Consider the following 13102-nt stretch of genomic DNA (forward strand, 5'->3'; position numbering starts at 1 on the left):
CTGTCTGTATACGTCATCACAGTAACCAAACCACAGCTAAGATGGACTATAGTTTGAGAACCCTTAAGTTAGTGACACTAACATTTGTTATTTTTTGACATGATTTTTCTACGGCTAAAACTTTGAAATATTTGTAAATCTATGTCCTTTTCTCCCTCTCCCATTTCATATGTGGTTAGAATATTTAGCTAAACCCAAATGTTTGCTTATCTTGAAAGAATTATTTTATTTCATTTATTCATTATGGATTTGTTTTATTTATTTTTTAAAACTTTTAATTTTTGGCTGCGTTGGGTCTTCATTGCTGCACATGGGCCTTCTCCAGTTGCGGCAAGCAGGGTCTACTCTTTCGTTGCAGTGCGCAGGCTTCTCATTGCCTCATTGCGGTGGCTTCTCTTATTGCGGAGCACGGGCTCTAGGCGTGAGGGCTTCAGTAGTTGTGGCTTGTGGGCTCTAGAGCGCAGGCTCAGTAGTTGTGCACACGGGCTTAGTAGCTCCGTGGCATGTGGTAATCTTCCCGGACCAGGGATCGAACCCACGTCCCCTGCATTGGCAGGCAGATTCTTAACCACTGCACCACTAGGGAAGCCTCTCAATATGGATTTGAATTCCACCCTTGTATTCACTGGTGTATGTCATTTCATTTCTCTGGGCCTCAGTTTCCTCACTTAGTAAATGAGGATAATAATAGTACCTACCTCATGAGGCTGTTCTGATGATTAAATGAGATTATGTTAAGTGCCTGACACGTATCAACGGCTCAATAAATAGCAGTTATGAGCTGTATCGCTATGTTCTATGCACTCCTTGATGTGAGAATACGACAATGAACAAGGCAGATTTGAGCCCTTCTCCCTTAGAACTTTCAGTCTTACAGGGAAGATAGTTAAACAAATCAACACAACATATGTCACGTACTCTAAGGGGGTGGGGGGGAGAGTGTCATCCTTGGAGTTATCCTTGACACCCTCCTCTCATACCCCACATCCAATCCATCAGCAAATCATGTCAGCTCTACCTGCACAAAAAAACCAGAATTAGACTACATGTCACCACCTCTACTACTGGCACTCAGGCCTTGATCAGCTCTCACCTGGATTATTCTAGTAGCCTCCTACTTGGTCTCCCTGCTTCCACCCTTGTCCCCTACAGTTTATTCCCCACAGAGCACTCAGGGTTATCCTGGTAAAACCTTAAGTCAGATCAAGTCATTTGTTGTAGGCAGAATAATACCCTCCCCAAACATGTCCATTTTCTAATCCCTGGAACCTATGAATATACCACCTCATGTGACCAAGGAACTTTGCAGATGTGATTAAGGACCTTGAGATGCAGAGATTATTCTGGATTATTCAAGTGGTCCCCACCTAATCACATGACTGCTTAAAGGTAGATAACCTTTCTTGACTGTGGTCAGAGGGAAGTATGGACACAGAACTGTACATTACTGGCTTTGAAGACAGAGGAAGAGGGCTGATACAGAGGGATGACTATACTCTTATTTTCAGAAATTTTTACTATGTACCTAGTTTAAAATGAGCCAGATGGTTCAAAATGAAATAGCACAAGGAGTTTTTGCTTATGTGTATGGGTCTCTTCAGACTGCAAGTTGTGACTCATTAGTGGGTCATAGACCGACTTAGTAGGTCAAAAAAGCTTTTTAAAAATAATAACAGAGGGAGCTCCCTGATGGTCCAGCAGTTAGGACTCCGCACTCTCACTGCCAAGGGCCCGGATTCAATCCCTGGTTAGGGAACTAAGATCCTGCAAGCTGCATGGCGCGGCCAAAAAATAATGATAATAATAACAACAACAGAAAACAGAGCATAGCATTTGGAAAGGGTAATACTGTGTCATGCCATGTCTGTTTCAATCACATGTATGTCTACATTTCACTCACTCATTGGTAACGAGGTTAAATGTATTTCTGACCATGGATCCTGGTTTCACAAGTTTGAGAAACACTGCTTCAGGAGACCTGTTTGAATTCTTGTTCTGCAAGCTGGCTGTGTCACCCTGGGTGAGTCCTTTATAGAATCCTGAAGGTTCTTATGGCTCTGTAAGATCATGACTCCTGATATAGGAGGTCCTCCCTGTTTGGTTGTGTGGCCAAATGTCTTGCTGTGACCTATAGTGAACTAAAAGGCAAAACCCAACCACTCCTTGAGGGACGGCCCCAAGGAAGCAGTTGGCAAAGCACAATCCAGGGCAGAGCAGCTGCGAGAGGCTGATTTCAGATCCCAAAGTACCTTGTGTTTCCAAGTTAGGGAGTGGGGGGAAGGATGGGGAAGTGTGAACTGCTTATCTCCATAGTGCCACCCACCTCGGCTGCCTTCGAGTCACGTCGACAAGCTGCCGACAGCTCTGTGGCAGTGCCCTTGCCCACCCAGGCCCCTTGCAGCGGCCAGTTATGGAATCAGCCGAGGAGAATAGCGAGGGCTGTTATGTCCATCAGAAGGTTCGTGGTCTCCGCATGCCTGACGGTCGTCTCTGTGGAGCTTCTCTGCCAGAAGTTGCCTGGCAGGTCAGCTGTTCCATGGGTGGAGGGGAGGGTTGACTCTGGCTAGTTATATGTATGTAGCAATGTAACCAATGCCAGCGGTGATACACACCCCTTTTGTCAGTGGCGGCACACCACTGGCACTAGCCCACCTATTAGTTTTGCTCTAACAAGTGTTCTAATTCTCTGAGAGAGGTAAGAAAGCTGGAGTCAGAACTGCGAGGAACTGGAGTCGTGGTGGCTGGGACGAGAGGAGTTGGACAATTTCTGTTCTTTGAATGTAGCTATGTTGTGACCAGTCATGTTGAAATCACAGTACATTGAACAGCATTACGCTTGAGGCACTGAGGCCCCAGGTGGGGATGGGGCCGTTAACCCCTTGTACTCCTGGACTCTGCCACTTCTCTAACAGTTTATGCCTTGTACTCAATATTTTACTAACTTGAAACATCATCCTTCCCCTCGCATTCCCAGAGCACACACATCTGGTGTTTGAATGTGTAGCTTTGGATTTATAGGATTTGGGTGAGCATTTGTGTTGGTGCAAAAGGCTATGAGTAATGTCAACATTACATTTTAAAAAAGAATACTTCCCTCGTAATGTAGATCTATACCTTGATATAGCACAGTGTGTTCAAAGGAACTAATAAATAGGTAAAATTCGTCAGCTCCTCCCCCCTCTTTTTCTTTTTTTAAGCAACAACAACAAGCCACCCTGTCATTAGGAGAGATTAAGGAATGAGGTAGGCAGCTTCTTAGCTTTTCTAGTGAGGGACATATTTGGCTCTATTCCTGCAGTTGATAAAAAATTTTAAAAAAAAGTTTTAAATTTCAGCCATGAAAATCAATAGCTTGGTTTTACCTAACAATACCAACTTTAGCACATGAAGGAAGACTAGGAGGAAGAAGACAAATTTATTTCTATTGCCTTCTACTTCCCTAGCACTTCTGCCAAGAGGCGGTTAAAGGCAAAAGACAGATATTAGGAAGAAAAGCAGTAAATGTTCTGCTGAAGGTCATGGGTGGCCCTTGGTAGGTAAGGAAGGAAGCAGTGAAGCCTAAGACATGAGTGCTCCTAGCATCAACAGCAGCAGGAAGGAGACCTACTCTTCAGTGCATACCCCTTTGTACATGTGCAAACGTTCAAAGTATTTAAATCATAAACAACAGCAACAAAACTGAAGTCCCCTAGTAAAGCTTCATTGGTATTTGGAAATACCAAACTTTCTTTAAAATAACAAAAGTAAAGAAAACAGGGTATGTGTTTCGAGGCCCACTAAAAGGAAGTACCAAAATGTCCTTGTGATAATACCACATCCTCATGTGTAAGCACTTTCAAAGCCATGAATTCAGCACTAAAGAGAGGGTTCAGTGGAAGTGCACATTAGTTGCCTAACAGGTGATAGGAACAGAAATTAAGCTTGTATAAATTTCTCTTGGAAAATGTTCGTCTTTCCTGAGTTAGTGGTATGAATTCTTTTCTCAGTTAATTGGAACAACATAACAGTGTATTTTATTTTTAACCTTGTCCAAAAAAAAAGAGCCTGGGTTCTTAGCATAACTTTTTATTCTCTTTCCCATAGTTTCCATGTTTTTAGAAAAACTTTATTTTAACTGCCTTATTATTTAATATTTTCTTAATTTAAGAGACATACAGGATATAAGTGATTAAAATAGAGCAAATAGGTAAAATTTTAAACACTTTAGGGTCTACTTTTCTTGGAATAATAGGTCTGAAGACTTTTTTTCAATTATAAAAGTAATATATATGTTTACAAAGAAAGGAGGTACACGATAAAGGATTAAACCAAAACTAATAATCATTGCTAATATTGGATTTATTTTCTTCTCATTACATAGTATTCTACTGTATGGCTATATTATAGTTTATTTAACCCGTCTATTAGTAAAAATTTAGAATATATCTTTTTTTCTCCAGAAATAACACTGCAGCAAATATGTATGTGTACATATCTCCTATCCTTTTCTTAAGATAAATTCAAAGATAAACATATTTAGCACTTTGATACATATTGCCAAACGGTCCTTCAGAAAAGTTCTGTGCTTCTCCAGTGTATGAGAACCTCTATCTACACAGTCTCACCAGTGAGAAAAATTACTTAATTTTTCCTTCTTATACATGTTTCCTTTTTGAAGGTATTTTATCTTCTCATGCACCAGAGCTTTCAGAACTGTGTGGTACAGCCAGTCATACTTCTTTAAAGAACAGGTATTTTCTTATGTGTTGTGTGTGGCAGAGGGAAGGCTGCAGGGCTTGGATTTGACTACCTTCCTGTGCAATAAGGAAAGCCGATCTCACACAGGTGTGCTAGTCACTTACTGAATATTAAATATTAAATTGCCCCAACTATGTGCCAGGCTCTGTGCCACATGATAGGGATATAGTGGCGAGCAAAACAGAAGTCTCTGTTCTCAGGAGGTTTACACTCTAATGGGTCGTTTTCTAGGGCATTCTTTTCCATCTTTACCATCTGAGAGGGGAGGAAAAGGTATATCTTTCTAATTTGCATGTATTTGATTTCTGAATTTCGTAATTTTTTGTCCATTTGTATTACTTCCATTTTTTAAGATATGAGCATTCTTGTCTTTTCCTTCTTTTTCCTTTTGATTTGTCAGGGTTAGTCACGTTGATCCTTTGCCATTGTGGCAGACACCAGTGCCCCTCTGTCCTTGCTGACCAGGCCCTGACTGTGTTCAGGTGCTGGATGACCAGCACCAGTGGAGCTGGCCTTAGTTCCTGGGCTTTTAGGAGAAATAGGAAGCAGTGTGCTGAGCCTGGGCTCTGGCATGGAATCCCTGTGAGGTCTGATAAGTGCACAGATTACTCTTTGCTGTGCCTCCATTTCTTCACCTATAAAGTAAAGGGACTGGACAAAACAATGTTTTTAGTTTCCGCTTCTGTCTATGACTTGAGACCAAGATTGGGGTGGCTGCTTCTCACTGGCCAAGCCTAGGTCACAATCCCTCCTCCTCTGTGTGAGGAGGGCTGGGAATGAGAATGACAGCCGTTCTGGCTTTGACGGTGGCAGGCTGACTCTTCTGAGTAAAGTGGAGGATTCCCCGGACACCCAAGACTCTATTAGTTTGCTAGGGCTGCCATAACAAAATACCACAGGCTGGGTGGCTTAAACCACAGAAATTTATTTTCTCACAGCTCTGGAGGCTGGAAGTCCAAAATCAATGTGTTGGCAGGTATCTCCTGAGGCCTCTCTCCTTGCCTTGCAGGCAGCTGCCTTCTCTCTGTGTCCTCACTTGGCCTTTTCTCAGTGTGCCTGCATCCCTAGGATCCCTTCCTCTTCTTATAAGGATATCACTCATACTGTTAAATGAGGGCCCCACCATTATGACCTCACTTAACCTTAATACCTCCCTAAAGACCCCATCTCCAAATATAATTGCATTCTGAGGTACTGGGCACAGGGCTTCAACATATAAATTTGAGGGGAACACAGTTCAGCCTATAACAAGCAAGGAGCCCAGTTAGGATGCTATTTAGAATAATTCTGGCAAGGGATATTGAAGGCCTTGAACCAAGGCAGTGGCAATGAGGATTGGAAGTTGGGCACAAATTCAAGAGCTATTACACAAGAAAAAGTTAACAGGATCTGAGGATCAATTAAATGTGGTGGTTATGAGAGAGGACTTCCAGGAAAGCGCTGAGAGAGAGACCATAGCCAGATCAAGAAGTTACATTCTTGATTCTTAATCTTAGAAACTTTGGTGTTTTGGATCTGTGGCGTTCGTAGTTGGGCAAAGAGTAAGTCTTCTTACTATGTAATAAAGGCAGGAAGGTGGGAAGGGGGCAGAAGGAAGGAAGAAGAGCAGCAGAGGGTACAGACTGTACTGAAGTATAGACCCAACAGGACCTATGCCAGTTACAAATGAACATTAGGTAGCATGTATTGAGTTTCAATTATGAAGGCTGTGCATCAGAGTCATCTGTGGGACTTATGCCCTGGACCACTTCTGGAAAATCTGATTTAATAAGGAGGGCCCACAAGTCTACATTAAAACAAACAAACACAGAACAACTCTAAAGGGGATTCTGTTATACAGCCAGGATGAAAAACTCCCAATGAATCAGGCATTGTTAGGCACTTTTATGTATATCTTATTTAGTTCTCACCATCACCCTAACATATAAGTATTGTAATCTGAGCTCATAATCTGGTGGGGAAGTAACCATGGGGATGCAAATAAGAAAAAGATCATCTGGGGAGAGAAATACATCTATTTACTCAACATTTATCAGACACTTAGTAAGTGCCAGGCACTAGACTAGGTTAGGTTCTAGAGCTAAAAAGATGAAAAGAACATCATGTCACCACCCAGCAGCTCCAGGTCTGAAGAGAACATGAGTATAAAAATCTCAAATTATAAAGCTGAACTGAACTCTGTTCTAACGGAGTTATGTGCTGACACAAAGGAGAAGTCACATCATGTGGGAAGCACCTGAGGAGATTCCATTTAAGCCAACTTACAAATAATGAATTGGAGCCCACCGGGCACACAGAGGAAGGAGGCCCACTCAGGCAGAGGAAACATCATGTACCACGGTGGGGCTGAGAAAAAAGCACACCAAAGCCACTGAAAGAATCCCTTCATGGATGGCTGAACCTGTCTGGAGTAGAGAGATTGGCAGCAAAGAAGGTAGGAAAGGTTGGCAGGTTGATGGGGCCTGATTTTTGAAATTAAGGAATTTGGAGTTTATCCTACAGATCTGTGGTTTTCAAATTCTATTCAGTAGAGCTGTGAGATCTCTTTGGAGTCCACTGGTGGGTCATCTGGGAATGCGGAGTGGGCCCAGGTGGGCAGGGGTCTGGGTCTCCCACCCCTAATTCAACCACACCAACTCTGCTTTTACCCATTGAATAGCGGGTACTAGTGAAAGACTTTTTCTTTTAAACAAAGGGTCTCATGATTAAGGAAAGCTTAAAAACCATAGCTTTAGGTGATGATAAACTATTGAAGAATTTTAAGCATGAGAGTGCTATGAGTTTCCAAGGTGAAAAGAGTTGCCAAGAGTGTCAAGCGCTGAAGAGATGTTAGGAAAAATAAGTACTGGAAAGTGTCCTTTGGCTTGGCAATCGGAAAGTGACCTTACTGAAAACAGCTGATGGGGGTGGGTAGGGAGTGGAGAACAGAATGCAGTGGATAGTGGAATGAACAGGAGGAGAAAAGGTGGCGACTATGCTCTTAAGAATCTTAGGAAGCAATGGAGGGAGATTTGGCAACAGCCAAAGGGGGGGTTTACTCAACTCACCTGTCTGCCTTCTTTGCTAACTGATCCCCTATCCACATGGTGACAGAGGGAGGCTTCTGAAGCTATGTTTGTATGTGGCTGTCCCCTTGATGTGGTCAGTTGGCCCTTGATGGGGTACATCATCCAAGCTGGGCTGATACTTCCCCCAAGAAATTTAGAATTTGGGTCAAGAGAGAAAACCCTTTCTTGCAGGTTGGTTGGTTAATCTCAGGAGCTGGGCCCGGACAGTCAGGTGAAGTGAGCTTCAGGTGTGCAGAAGAACAAGGCAGATGTTTGGAAAGGACAGAGGGGAGGGAGCATCCAGGCTTTACAGGGCCTGGTTCCAACTACTTCTCAAGGTCCATGGAAAGCCTGTCATCCCCATTCCTGGTGAAATCATCCTATTTTATCATGAACTCTTTATTTTTGCCTTACTCAAATAGTTTCTCTTACAACAAAAATGATCCTTACCGATACAGAGGATATATGCTTCTATTTCTTTCTCTTTTCTTCAAAGAGAAAAGAAAGGTCAGTGGAGAGAAAGGGTGAGGATACCGAGAAAGAACCTTTCTCAGAGGAGAATGGAGGGGGTGAGGTCTGGAGCACAAGGAAAAGATACACTTTCCTCTGAGTTAGGTGGGTAAGGAGTAAGGAAGATGGGAATGTAGATGAGTATGCGGGGCAGGGCTGGGAAGAGTATTCCTACCTAATGACTCCTGTCTTCTTTGTGAAGAGGCAAAATTATCTACAGATCATGGAGGTGTGGGCCACAGCTTGGCTGGCAAAGTTTGGGAATAGCCATTGTGTCAGTGTGCCAGGGATGTGGCAACATAAATAATACAAAGACAGTTGAAACGCCTAAGTATGTAGTGTCCAAGTCTTGAACTACTGAACACAGTGATACAGTCTCAGCCGTAAAAGCCTTCAACTCTTGGCTACCCAGCCCCCTGTAACATACAAGTTGGATCACATCACACTCCTCTCTTAAACTCTTCCAACGGCTCCCATTGCTTTAAGATATAAATTGTCTCCAGTATTGCTCAACAACTAGCGGGGGAGACATCATGAAGGAAATCTTTGGATTGATCCAGTGCTGGGTGTGTGAAATAGCCAGGGAATGACCTAGGGAGAGGTAGGGGGCATGATAAAAAAAATAAATAAATAAAAGCTGTTGAAGTGGTGGAGGAAGACCAGACAGGTGGATACCAACAGCCTGAAAGAGAGAGTCCTGGGGTCGGGACTTGGGGTGTGAAGTGAATGTGTGTGAGTGAGACAGCAGGGAACATTGAAGGTTGAGCTTGTGCATGGAATGTTCTGGGTGAGACAAAGTTTAACATGGGAACATGTAAGGACTTTCTGGAGTGACATATTCTGAGCCAAAGAGATAACCTTTCTTCTCTCTGTGTGAATGACACCGCCTCCTACCAGTCACCACAACCTGTAACCTGGAGTCATCCTAGGGGTTCAGTCTTCATTGCCTCCCTTACATTCATTTGGCCATCAGAACCTTTTAACTGTATTTCCTAAACATCTCTCTTTTTTTTTTTAAATATAAATTTATTTATTTATTTATTTATTTTTGGTTGCATTGGGTCTTCGTTGCTGCGTGCGGGTTTTCTCTAGTTGCGGCGAGCGGGGGCTACTCTTCGTTGCAGTGTGCGGGCTTCTCACTGTGGTGGCTTCTCTTGTTGTGGAGCACGGGCTCTAGGTGCGTGGGTTTCAGTAGTTGTGGCGCGCGGGCTCTAGAGCACAGGCTCAGTAGTTGTAGCACACGGGCTTGGTTGCTCCGGGGCATGTGGGATCTTCCCTGACCAGGGCTCGAACCCATGTCCTCTGCATTGGCAGGCGGATTCTTAACCACTGCACTACCAGGGAAGCCCCCTAAACATCTCTTGACTGCAGTTGCCTTGATTGAAAACCTCGAAATTGCCCCCACCCCCTTGCCCCACTGTCCTTTAAAATTCAAATCAGATCTCACTCCCAGGCTTAAATTCTCCCAGTGACTTCCCACTGCTTTAAGATAAAAATTCCTTAGTGTGGCAGGCAAGGTCCTTGGTATCTGGTCACCGTTTACCTCTGTGCTTTAGTCACATAGTTCTCTGTGATTAAAGGTCCTTGGAAAGACCTTCCACACCTTCTCTTGGATCTTTTTCAAGATCCCTCATATCTGTGGAGGTATGAGAAACCTTATTTCCTTCACTGGGAGAAATGACCATCAGAGTATGAGTAGCCCCCTGTGCATGCCCCTGGCCCAGAACTAATCACATATTTCCCCCTCTGGTCTGATAGCTCTAGACGGGAGACACTGTTTATTTCACCTGTAAACCTCAGAGCCTACCACAGGGTTTGGCCAGAGTACATGCTCAATGGATATTATTGAATGAAGAAGGAATGAGTGAATGTTGAAATCTCCTTAGCTGAGGGTAGGAATTGGGGTTGGAAGACTGTGAGTGAGAGGCCAAAGTCTTGGATGAGAGTTTACTAGCTGTGTTTTATGGGACCTGGCCATCGACACCTTCTTTTAGGGAAATTGCCTTGTCTAGTAGTCAGCTGTCCTGAATCCTGCATCCTGACACCATTCCTGTACAAATGATTAAGTTGAGTCATCCTGCCCTTCTATCGGCTTGCCAGGGACCTGTGTGACCTGTCATGAAATGATGAGCTGGGTTAATCGGATTTTCTCCTGGGATCTGGGAATTGGAAAACAGGTTAAAATGATAAGCTCCAGGAGCATAGGTTGAAAGGATACATCAAGAATTGTCAAGAAATATTTAGCAGAAGTTGCAGAGTGGCCCGGATACATTTTTATGACCCGTGCGATGTTTTATAATATTTTGAATGGGTTGCCAACGTTTGAGAATTGGAAGGTTTCACATTGAAATCTGGCTATTTGGTTTCTCTTGTAAAATTCAAAAGTCTGATATGGCAAAAACTGAAGACAAGTAGAACACAGGGCACCTGCTTTCCCCTTCACCATGGCCTTCCCCACGCCATATGCTCACACCTGGCCAGCTTCATTCATTTACTTTATTTGCTTGGCCCCTATAGCCATCTGACAACCAACTTGTTGAAGGAACAAGTTAGCAGTGAGGGCTTATATGCAAGCCAGGTTCACAGGGGAACAGAATCCCTAAGAGAGCAAGGAGGAAACTGGTGGGAGTTGGGGAGTAGGTGAGAAAGAGAGGATACAGCTGCTAAGAGAGGGAAACCAGTGCCCAGAGATGCCTGAGTTTCTGGGCTTCTCAGTTCTAGTAACTGCTCATGGTTACCTTCATCATAATTCCCTTTTCTTGAGATAATTTGCAATGCAATTAGTCAGGCTAAGGGAGGGGGCTACTAGGAAATTGGTAGATAACAGCAATGAGGCAAGTAAGACAGTGGTTTATTTAGATGATATTAGCCTCAAAGAAGAAATTCTTACATGAAGGTGGAATATAAATTATAAGTTGCTGTCAAGAGTTAGACTGTTGTTGACTATGTATCCTGGTTCAGAAAGATCAGAGAAGGGGCACTGAACAACCTCTGCTCGAGAGGATGTATAGTCAAAAGTATTCTCAGAGAAAATCAGAAGCATTCTGGGAAGGGCTGTGGGTATGCAGGGTTCCAGAGGGTTTGGAGGAAGGAGCTAGTAAGTCTGGGGAGAAGAAATTTGGAAGAGATTTAAGTTTTGATCATTTATATCATCTAAGAGTGTAAACTGGGCCTGGTAACTAACTTTCACTGTGTGTTGAAAAGAGAGGTCTGTATTTCAGCAAACAGAGAAGGCTTCCTGAAAGAGGTGGCATCTGAGCTGCGTTTTTTTTTTTTTTTTTTTTTGCGGTACACGGGCCTCTCACTGTTGTGGCCTCTCCCGTTGCGGAGCACAGGCTGCGGACTCGCAGGCTCAGCGGCCATGGCTCAGGGGCCTAGCCGCTCCACGACATGTGGGATCCTCCCGGCCCGGGGCACGAACCCGAGTCCCCTGCATCGGCAGGCAGACTCTCAATCACTGCGCCACCAGGGAAGCCCTGAGCTGCGTTTTAAAGAGATGAAAAGGAAATGCTTCACAGGCAGACAGAGCCACAACTGTAAAGGCTGAATTCTAAAGGGAGAGTGGGCAGTTTGCAGTTAGAGTCTGGATCATGGGGCCTGAGTCACCTAGCAAGTTATTTTTGTATCTTGGGGCCTTGGTTTCCAATAATGATATTGTAATTCTATTCTAAGACTCCACGTTCCTACCCTATCTCACTTTTAATATTTCTCAATTTAAGACGTATCTTACAATTGACACCCCAAAATGCTTGCTTTATCACAGGGCAAAGAAAAATTGTGACAGCGTTATCACTAACTAGGTATATGTAAATTTAGCCATCCACAGAAAGATGTTCATTTGATAATTAGCTTAGTTATTTGCATTGATGGTGCCATGCAGTTGAATTTTAATCTGAATCTCAAAGTGTCATGTTAGGTGTCTTCCAAAAGGTTACATTGTGTTGAGTCATTGAAACAATAAGATATTGTATACACAGATTAGTTGTCATGCATATGGAATACAATTAAATGTAGAAATGGCCAACTCTCTAAATTTGACACAGAAGTTACAAATCTAGAAGAGGTTGTTTTGACTAACTGAAGTGTCTGAGGACACTGAATGTTTAACTGCCAATAGTTTCTAGTAGATTCTAGGGCTATGCAATTCAATTAAAAAAAGAAACCAAGTTTATAAACAAAGAAGAAACATATATAATGCTCGTATATTCTTTGAAATGTCTCAAAAGTATGCTGTTACTTTCTAAAGTTGATGAAGAGATCAAGATATAACCATACGTTATGAAAAACAGCATGCCATCATGCTATACTTAACCAGATGGTCAAAGGGGTTATTATATAAGACTTTAGGCAGTGGAAGTGCCTAACTTCTGCTATGGTACTGAAGTGGAAGTTAAACCTATGGAAGTTAAACCTAACTTCTGCTTATGGTACTGAAGAAGAAAGTGGTACAATTATGATAATAACCAACATTAACTGAATGATTACTATGTGGCACTGTTGACTTGAGTTCTTATCTATTCAGCCTCAGGACACTCTGTCAGATCAGTGGTATTATCTTCATTTTGCAGTGAGAAAGCTAGCAGGCAAATCCAGGAAGTTTACCTCCAGAGCCACTATACTGTTCTAACCCTCCCTGTGCATTTTTACAGGTATGGTTTTTAGGTTGAGTTTAGAAGTATATACTTAAATACAATGTATCCATGGTACTTTTTACTTACATGCCATGAGTCCGTGGCATCTAAGAATCAGAAGTAGGGGCTTATTGTGGGGATCAGAAGATGAGTATCTTACAGTGGCTCCTAGAAAAA

This window comes from Monodon monoceros, unplaced genomic scaffold (assembly GCF_005190385.1).
Source record: "Monodon monoceros isolate NGI ecotype Baffin Bay Population unplaced genomic scaffold, NGI_Narwhal_1 Super_Scaffold_11, whole genome shotgun sequence".
NCBI classification, from domain to species: domain Eukaryota; kingdom Metazoa; phylum Chordata; class Mammalia; order Artiodactyla; family Monodontidae; genus Monodon; species Monodon monoceros.